The sequence below is a fragment of the Centruroides sculpturatus genome, unplaced genomic scaffold (assembly GCF_000671375.1).
Source record: "Centruroides sculpturatus isolate CEXI.00-Female unplaced genomic scaffold, Cexi_2.0 scaffold681, whole genome shotgun sequence".
In the NCBI taxonomy this organism is placed as follows: Eukaryota; Metazoa; Arthropoda; class Arachnida; order Scorpiones; family Buthidae; genus Centruroides; species Centruroides sculpturatus.
In genome coordinates this window covers 199,915-209,987 of record NW_019385004.1, presented here as the reverse complement: position 1 = coordinate 209,987, position 10,073 = coordinate 199,915, and the positions used below count along the sequence as shown (strand labels likewise).

At 32.3% G+C, this 10,073-nt stretch overlaps 1 non-coding gene across 1 annotated transcript; it reads right to left on the bottom strand.

Annotated features, from left to right (window-relative positions):
* Positions 1–8,410: 8,410 nt before the first annotated feature.
* Trnac-gca lies at positions 8,411–8,482 on the bottom strand. Its single transcript has one exon. It is a non-coding gene; the product is annotated as a tRNA-Cys (tRNA).
* Between the last annotated feature and the right edge of the window lie 1,591 nt (positions 8,483–10,073).

Here is a 10,073-nt window from a genome sequence, read left to right as displayed (position 1 = left end):
ATGTTTTAGCGCCGCCTTACGTCAAATTTCAAAATCCAAAATTAATCAGTTTTTTTTTTTTAGGAAAAAAGATTTCTAAATATGTGATAACATATTCATAATTTTAAAAATCATTAACGATTTGAAAAAAAGTATAAGAAATATCTACATAATTACAGCTTAAAATATTTTTAGTCGCTTTTTGCCAAAAGAAATTAAGACTTTCCTGCTAAATATTAACTCAGTTTACCTTCAGTATTAAAAAAATATNAAATGAAATGGTTACTCACATAAAACATGTATATTTATAAATTTAGATGGCAAATCTATAAATTATTTATTTAGGATTATAAGCATATAATCTGAATTTTGATCATTTATTTATTCTGTTTTTTGCAGTTAATTTTGAAAAATAAATCTTTATCAAATCTTAAGTTAGTGAGTTTTGTTTATAGGATGTTACAGCATTACTGGACACATGACAAATGCAACATTTATCAAACTGTGGTTTGTGGACTCTCCAGAGTATGAAAGGTTCTTGGGAAATACATCGGAGATGTTATGCAGCTGATATTTCTAGGTAGTCAAGTGACCGAGTGACACAGAAGATGGGTCACATGACACATTTTGTATATGTCTGCTAATTTCCCTATAATTGTGTAAATATTTCTTAATTGTTAGATAAATAATAATTGATATACTGTACAATTATATTAAATACTCACTCAGTACTTCAAAACTTTAATAAATGATAAAATAAATGTAATTACTTTTATTAATAAGAACTAAACAGTTTTAAAAATTTGGTTAATTGTTTAAACCAAGGAAATAAGGCTTGCGAAGGAAATAAGGCATCTGCGGAGGATGGATAGGGTGCTTATTGTACCTGTCGTTCTCTCTGGTATAGGTGTCATACTACACAAAAACCTGGGAACATTACAATTGACTAGAAACACATACATCACACTACAGTAGGCCAATATGACATATATTGGCCTACTGTACAATATAACAATATGACATATATTGAATACATGTCATATTGTTAGGAAATTCCTGAATACAGACGCACACTTTTTAAATTTTATTTTGATTACTATGCCTTGACTGGTCTGGCATAGTACACAGCTACCAGTGTCAACCGAGTAAAATTCACAAAACCCAAAATAATAATAATAGTAAGCGCAGAGCAGCCCAAATGGTTAGGAGTTGAAAGTTGGTACACAGGGTACGTCATGAGAACGTACACTAAGAAGGGATTTTTGGAAATTCCCCTCAAAGAGAGAGGGTTAATTAAACAACAGTCGCGACCGCCGACATGACGGTAAACGTAGGTGAAATTTTAACGTCTAACAAGTGATAAATGAATATAAATAACATTTAATGAATGAATACAAAAAATGAAATGTAAGAATGACACCACGATTAAACCAAATTTATTTGGTTAAAATCATTAAATTTTTCATATTTTAAGATAATTTCTGTTATTAAAAATATATACAATTCCTAAGCCTAACAGGCTTATATTATAAATAGCAAATAAAACTCACAGACACGTCAATCGACTGTTTAACTTATCCCAAATCGATTAAATTAGCTGTCACATAGAATAAAGTACTTAAATCGAACGCATTAAACTTTAATTTACAAATATTAAATATCGTACGTTCGATTTTGGCGGCTGTCTGTTGTTTTCTTTTAATTCGGCTATCGAACGCTAGGGGATTCAAATCAATTTTTCTAATATAAAAACTGTGAAAAGTTTTTTCTTATCGTTTAAATTTCGTTTATAATTATTATATTTATTTATAAACATTATAAATAAGATTTTTTGAATAAACGTCTAAATAAACTTATTAAAATATTACGCAATATTTTCGTATGTGAATGTGAAATAGCGCGTGGTTTAAAATGATTTTTCGATGCGATTAGATTGGTATAAATTGTATAATTTCAAATGGATAATTCAAAAAGTTCACATTTAGCAGGGAGAAAAGTAAGATGCTTAAATAATATTTCAAATTTTAAATGGACAAAAACATTATTTTAGAATAAATAATGATTAAACAATTATTCAAGTTTAATTGTAACTTGAACTGAACATTAATCATTTATTTATTTACATGTGTATATCTGTACTAAGTAGCTTCTACCTATTTTACATGTTATGGGTTATGTAGAGGTATATCAAATTGTTCATGTGCATCATCTCCAGAAATTCCTATTATATTTTCTATATAGTATGCCTGTATCGTTTAATCTTTCTTTTCCCCAGCTACAACTGAAATTTGTTGTGTTTTGATACTACTAAAATTTAATTTTTTTATTGAAACCATTAATTTCACATAGAGAAATGGTACAGGTTTTTATTAAATTATATAAATTACAAGGGTGGTTTTTTTTTCAACCTCCTATGGTCCATAAAACAAAGACAAGTGTAAATAACAAAATGAATTTATTACCATAAGTTAGGTACAAACATGGTTACTTTTTGACATTATCACTGTGATGATTGAGGCATTTATCTATCTGTGGACGAGCTTTGAAATCTCTTCGCTGAATGTTGCCACCAGTGACTTGAGATGGTCCTTAACACTGTTTCGAAGGTCGTCATTAGTCTCAAACCTCTGCCCTCCTAGCCGTGTTTTCAGTTCAGGAAATAGGTAGAAGTCTCTCGGCACTAAATCGGGCCGTACGCTGGGTGTTTAAAAAGTTCCAAGTTAGGTGGAAGTCTGAAAGGTGAAGACTGTCACCTCTTTCCTGAAATGAAAACATGGCTAGGAGGGCAGAGGTTCGAGACTAATGACGACCTTCAATGTTAGGACCCATCTCAAGTCACTGGCGGCAACATTCTATGAAGAAGAGATTTCAAAGCTTGTCCACAGATAGATAAATGCCCCAATCATCACGGTGATTATGTCAAAAAGTAACCATGTTTGTACCTAACTTATGGTAATAAATTAATTTTGTTATTTACACTTGTCTTTGTTTTATGGACCATAGTCTGTTTTTTTTTTTCAACCTCCTATGTACTAAATGACAGCCATAACAATAGGCATAATTATCTTTGAAAGTAAAATAATTTCATTTTTGACATGCATTTTTTTAGTTTTAAATTATTTTATACAAACATTTGGACTCGACCAATATACTTATTTGCATTGTTAAATGGATTTGTAAAGTTAAATTTATTTATCTACATTTTTTAGTTGTCAATTATGAAGATTGTTTCTCTGTTGTTTCTTCCAAGATTGTTTTTCCTAAAATTTCCAAGCTATTCTTGGATCCAAGGGAAGACTTTTCTATATGAAGTATCATCCTTGGACTTAGTTTTTTCCCTTACGTTCCTTAAGGTTTAGTCAGACACACTGTGAACATTCCATTTCTTTAAAGGTTACTTTCAACTGTTTGGTAGGAGGAACCTCATAATATATGTATTATGTATGGTATATATAATAACATAAACAGTTTAATTATTCTATGATAATGTTATGCGTGTAACGGCAATCTATAAACTAATGCTGGCTTCGTATTTACAATAAACTTTGTATAACGTAAACATTTTTAGTTATCGCCTGTGAAGGGAGGAATATTAATTTTAAATACTATTTAAAATATCATAACAGTTTATTTTGATTTTAAATTTTCAAGTTTTACAAACCATCCACTCATGGGCGTAGCCAGAGTTTTGTTATGGAGGGCCTAGTAGAGGCCAACCTGACACAAAATTGAATTACTTCAAATTATTGTTCATTAAAATGAAAATTCCATGATAATCGATGATAACTTAACGCACATGAAATATGAAACTTTCTTTAATTACAACATTGGCCTGTGAACAGCTCATATAACAGCATGCCCTTATGTGCCAGATATGCAAAGTGAAGCAGGATCTGTGTTTCAGAATCAATTTTTGGCCGACCGAGCCATTGACCTTTTTTTTTTCTTTTTTTCTTTTTAGTATTCAAAATTTTTAGCTTTACACTTTTTTCAGCTGATTTTCTGGGGGGCACCAGGTTCCCTGGGAGGGGCTGTGCCCACCAGGCCCCCCTCGCTATGCCCATGCATCCACTACTGCAAGAAGCAAGTTTTAGGGATTCAAATTTTTTGAAAGATTATGACTGGACCATTGGTCTTTTGGTTTCTTTGCTTGTAGTTTATAATCCTAGAATATTTTAGCAAAGTAGACATTTATGTTTGAAATTTTTCATACTAGAGTGTGTCTGAAATTGTTTTTTCAATTAATATTTTACAGGCTTATGAAAATATAAAGTAAGAAACAATTTAAGTTTTTGGAAATCAAAATTTTAATTATTTTTATTTAAGAGAAATTGCTGCTGATTAAGATCATGGTATATTTTGACAGTGAGACAGTTTGAAACCAGGGGCAAGAATTATAAGTACTTTTACTGTACTTCAGTACAAATATAACACTCCTTATAATAAAAATTGATTCTGAAACACAGACCCTGCTTCACTTTGCATATCTAGCATATAACGGCATGCTGTTATATGAGCTGTTCACAGGCCAAATCGATTAACTGCATTTAATAAATCCTTAATGTTGTTATTATTTTTACATTTTTCGCATAACTAATTTTATATATCCATTACATTAAAACTATGCTTTAATATAATGGTGTATAAAAATACATTCTACAATGTTTATTTAAATTTAAAGTTTAAAAGGAATTTTTAAAATTATTTATATTATCAATGTTTATATTTTTTGTTTGTGGAATTAATCAATTTGGCAAATGAGTGGCTCATATGTAATAACATATTTCACTTATAAGATACTGCACTGTGTAAATGATCAGGTTGTGTGACTTCATTTATATGGTAAAGGAAGTTTCATTTATATNACGAACAAAAAAATAAGTTTTATTTAATATTATTTTTATTACAAAATTATGAATGTGACTTAATGGCATTAGATACGACCTAATGATTTTTGTCAATGTAAATAAATTACACGAATTATTTAACTTTTATAAAACCCAACATCGATATGAACACCAGAAACTTTGTACATCTAGATTGTGAATTGTGACGTCACGTGCAGTGACTTGATTGCATATTAAAACGAGATAATTGTAGAAATGATTACAGACGCTAGTTTATTGCACTCCACGATTTAAGAAATGTTCTTCTTCTTCGATGGTGTTTATATGGAGATTTTAGCGCAATGTAGGCTCTTTCTCCGAGTAGACTTGTGTATGTGTATGATCGCTAGGCGACCGATTAGCCGGCTGTATCGAACAGCCATACGTACGCGCGGGAAATAAATGCCTTCCGGGAGGACTTTTATGGGGAACTGGCCTCCCATTCAGTCGTTATAGGCAAGGAGAAAACCCGGAAAACTCCAAGCAGCCAGCCTGTCCGACCGTGGCGCGAACCCACGACGAACCTCCCAGTCTTTAGGGTCTGGTCACCACTACGATGAGCGGCAACGGAGACCACTCGCCCACTGGTGGGGGCTAAGAAATGTTCTCTCGTACATCTTTGCTTTTAACGCATTATACTGGCTGGATGACCGTCTTATACCCCAGTAGAATGACTAACATCCCTTGTCGAATACTAATACACGCAATAGTATAGAACCAAACACTTGGTTAAACGTCCAATTTTAATAGAGCCGTTTAATGCAACAAATTTATTACCACCATACGAAAACTATTATTGAAAATCTGCAGTGCGTCGGAGTGTTTGTTTCTACACGAAAATACTCGTCTTTCCTTGCAATGATTGATACATAGTAGGGAAAAAACTTATAAGTAACGTAGTTCACTAGAGGAAACACTTCTCTAAATGCTCGAGTTGCTGTATCGAGGCACTTCATACACGAATCATGGAAAATATACGCGAAACATCTCTTCTGTACCATTTTGAGTTCAGAATGTTTCAGCTTCTCCAATTTTCTTTTGGCAGTTTTATAACAAGTTTCGTCTGGAAGAATAAAAACACCGAAAGCATTTGCTCTCTTCCCATAAAATACTGTGAGTCTGTATACATCTCTGTGTATTGAGTAATTTATGAAAGGTTTAGTTTTGTCTTCGTATGGACATACTGCAAAATCTTTGTACAAAATGAAACATTTAATTTCTTCGTCCGTTATGTTCATTTTGTGGCATACTTTCTTTATTTCATTCTTTAAACATGATTTGTCAGAAAGCATAGATTCGTTTCCAACGAGTTTGAACGGATAATTAAAAATATTGAAATCCGGAATGTTTGGAAACATTGATATTTGTATTTCGGTTGTTTCTTCTATTGATGAGAACTTACAACGTTCAGTAAAAGAGCGTATTTCATCTTCATCTGAAATTAAAAACGTGATGGTTAATATCACTTGATGAAGAATCTGAAATTCACAAAGTTATTTACTGTACTTTGAATAAATAATAATCATATACTTACTAATTGGGTATGCAATCCCTACATAAAGATGTCCCAGATAAACATATTTATATTGAGAATGAAAATTACGTACAGATTCGTCACCGAAAACGAAACAATTGTATTGAAAATTATCGCCGAACTCAGCGTAACGATGTAGTTTTTCCGATTCGTAGATTACGGAGTTTATTACGTTAAGAGGGATTTTCTGTTTAAAGAAATTACAATATTAACAGTTGTAAATTTATTTAGATTATAAACTAATTAATTGTGTTTTACTTTAAATGAATATTTTAACATAACTTTGCGTTATTGTGATCAAGGTAATGCATAAAAAGACTCTGCAATTTATTTTAATTTTTGTACTAACTTTTTTACAAATGCAAATGTTCACAATGCAACAGCTCAGTGCAATGCTTGGCAGGATGCAGGATGCACTTGCATCCTGTCAAGCACAACTAAATTGCCTAATAATACTTACTCTACCGATTGTGAAGTGAAATTTACTCAGTGCCGGCCCGAGGCAAGTTTTAGGATGGAGCGAGATCCTATTATGGCGCTCCCTTGGTTGCCCCTAATTTATACACTTTAATTTTATTTACCACTGAGGCGNTTTAAAAATCATTAACGATTTGAAAAAAAGTATAAGAAATATCTACATAATTACAGCTTAAAATATTTTTAGTCGCTTTTTGCCAAAAGAAATTAAGACTTTCCTGCTAAATATTAACTCAGTTTACCTTCAGTATTAAAAAAATATGCCAATTTATTAAGAATGTTTTATCATTAATAATTATTTTATTAATGCTAATTTTTTCAAGTTTTTTTCATAAACTGTCTACATCAGTTTTAAATAACGAATATTTGCTTTCGTATTATTACAGTAATACCTCGACTTACGCGAACCTGGAGTTACGCGATTTTCAAATCTCGTCGATTCGTCTTTTGTCTGAGCGCCACGAAACTCTTGATTACTCACTCCCGCCACACTATTGTTCAGCTTACATGTTCGGACGTGTCTCGCGGAATCGACACATAGCTACAATTTATAGTATTTCTGTTTGTTATATCTACGGAGACGAGAGAGACTATGCGGTGATTTCTTGTAACCGTGAACGAATCAAAAGACGATATAAGATTAACGAGAACATTTATTAGCTTACATACATCCGACTTGGATTTTACACAAATTGCAAAATTATACCCCGACTTACGCGAATTCGACATACGCGGTTATCGCTCGGTCCCACCTATCGCAAGTTCGGGGTATTACTGTATTGTATATATGGTATATATAAATAAATTTTATTTACTAAGTAGGGTTATTTTGACTCTCACCATCTCAGTCAAAGGTTAGAATTATTCCTTTCCTTTGCACACTTTTACGTAACGTGTTAGAATATTCTAGCTTTTTGCCTTTACACAACGCAAATGTCACGATCCTTTGACTAAAAGGAAAATGGCCGACGTGTATTCAATTTTCTTTAAACAGGGCGCGCTACAGACACTATGTAGTATATTCTAGCTCGTTGGTGTTAAACCAATTTTATTTTATATACATTGCACATAAAAAATGAATTAATTATAGGAACAAATTTTATTTAAAAAACAAAAAAAACGTAAAGAATTAATAAATATAAAAATTGAGCAGAATATGTAATGTGAGTTATACCAAAGTCTCTGGTTATACATAAGATTTTATTCGCTGCCACTTTCTGACAATTTGCGCATGATTGTAATAACACTGCTATCGTTAAAAATACTTTGGTTATCGTGTTATTCGTCCATGGGCGAAGTTTTTTCTGTAAACTCTTGAACAATATTAGCAGTAACCCTGTGGTGTTGATGTTAGTTACAGTGGTTTTATGAATGAATTCAGTTTGTATTGTGACACTACCATTATGAATCTGACTAAGCCCACGATGAGTATGAAAAAATGGCCACTTAGTACCAACAGGGTAGAAAGACCCAAAAATAACATTTATGAAAATTCAATAATTAAAAAAGAAAGATTAAAAAATAAATAAATAAAAGGGGGCACGTGGATTTGAACCATGGACCTCTCGATCTGCAGTCGAATGCTCTACCACTGAGCTATACCCCCACTGGCTCAGTGATATTTCTTACTGCCCTTTTCATTCAAATTCAAATTCAAAAATGAACTTCAGAGTTAATTAGATTCATTTTACGGAATACGTAACGACTTTTTAAAATACGCATTAAATATTAAATTAGCGTCGTTTGTGTAAGTTATCTTTCATATCTACGAAAAAGTCACGAAAAAACGTTAATTTTTATAAGATGGAAAAATACTTTAAAAAAAAAACAGAAAATTGGTATTTTATTTTATTGAAGAAACAGAAAGTAGTAAATGATTTTATTCTCTACAGAATAGTAAACTGATCGATTTGTGTAATATTTTTTCTAATTTTTTCGTCGTATCTTGATCTGATATTTTCTTAAAAGTACAGTACATATTTCTGCTTGTAATTTATCTACTTTATATATAGGTTGCAGTGGCGTGCCGTCATTGAAAACGGTGGATGCGCCTCTTCCCTTGTATTTTCTAAAAAATAAATAAATATTAATTTTAATTATACGAAAATAATCGCACAATATTTTATTATAACCGCATTATGTATCTTATTACAAATTTCTATACTACACGTGAAAAAAAATAAGATTGCTATTGTATATTCGAATATTAGTGGCGGAGTAGCGGAGTGGAAACGCTGTATTGTCAGCATTCAAAAAGCCAGATTCGCGCATGCGCTTTACAAAGCACTAACTTCACCCGGTAGCTGGTGGAAGCCTAGGACCTCGGGTGGATGCTACACGTTTACCGCATCCAATTCTATCCAGGACTGGTTCTGGGCTGTTAGCCGCCTGCCTGCTAGATTATTGGTAGCCCTCGCCCGATTACGTGAATCGCGAGTAGATTTATAACTTAACCCAACCGATAAGAATTTACTAGTACGTTTTTATGACAGGAATTAAAAAAACCCATTAAAATATTTGATATATTTATTTTGCTTTTATTCCGCTCTCCCATCTTAATATTACGGATTTGAATGTTAAATCAGTGATATTACGATTTCGTATATCCCATCTTTAAGGGGATGTAGAAAAAAACGTGTACAATTCTTGTATAATGTTAAAGAATTAACCGTTACTTTGGCAGCATCATTTACAACTAAATTTAATGAATGAGAGAGATGCACGAGGTATAGAAAAAGCTCTAGATGTTATTTTCCTTAAATTTACGATTTATGCATCCGTTTGTCATAAAAATTTGTCTTTCCACTTTTTCCCGAGACTAGAAATATTCGAGTACAAAGTAACTGGTTTCGACTTATTTCTACTTAAGAAGTAGTTAAATAATTAAGCGATTAAGGAATTGGGGACACAAAACCCTGATGAAAGAGCCGAAATTTTACTTAAACAAAAGCTTAACCGGATCATCTCTAACCGAGTGCAGTGAAGACTGATTTCTTCGTAACTAGTAGCCCGGGACGCCCCCTAGTGGGCGTTCCAGCAGCATTACAAATTCCTGAGACATGTTTAATGCACTTAATATATGAAAGTTGTGTGCGCTTAATGTTTAAAAGTTTGATTCAGTTAGTATATATAAATGTATACAATTCTTCATCTTCTGCAAGCCTCCACGTGTTGATTGTGCTATTCTCTGTAATGTT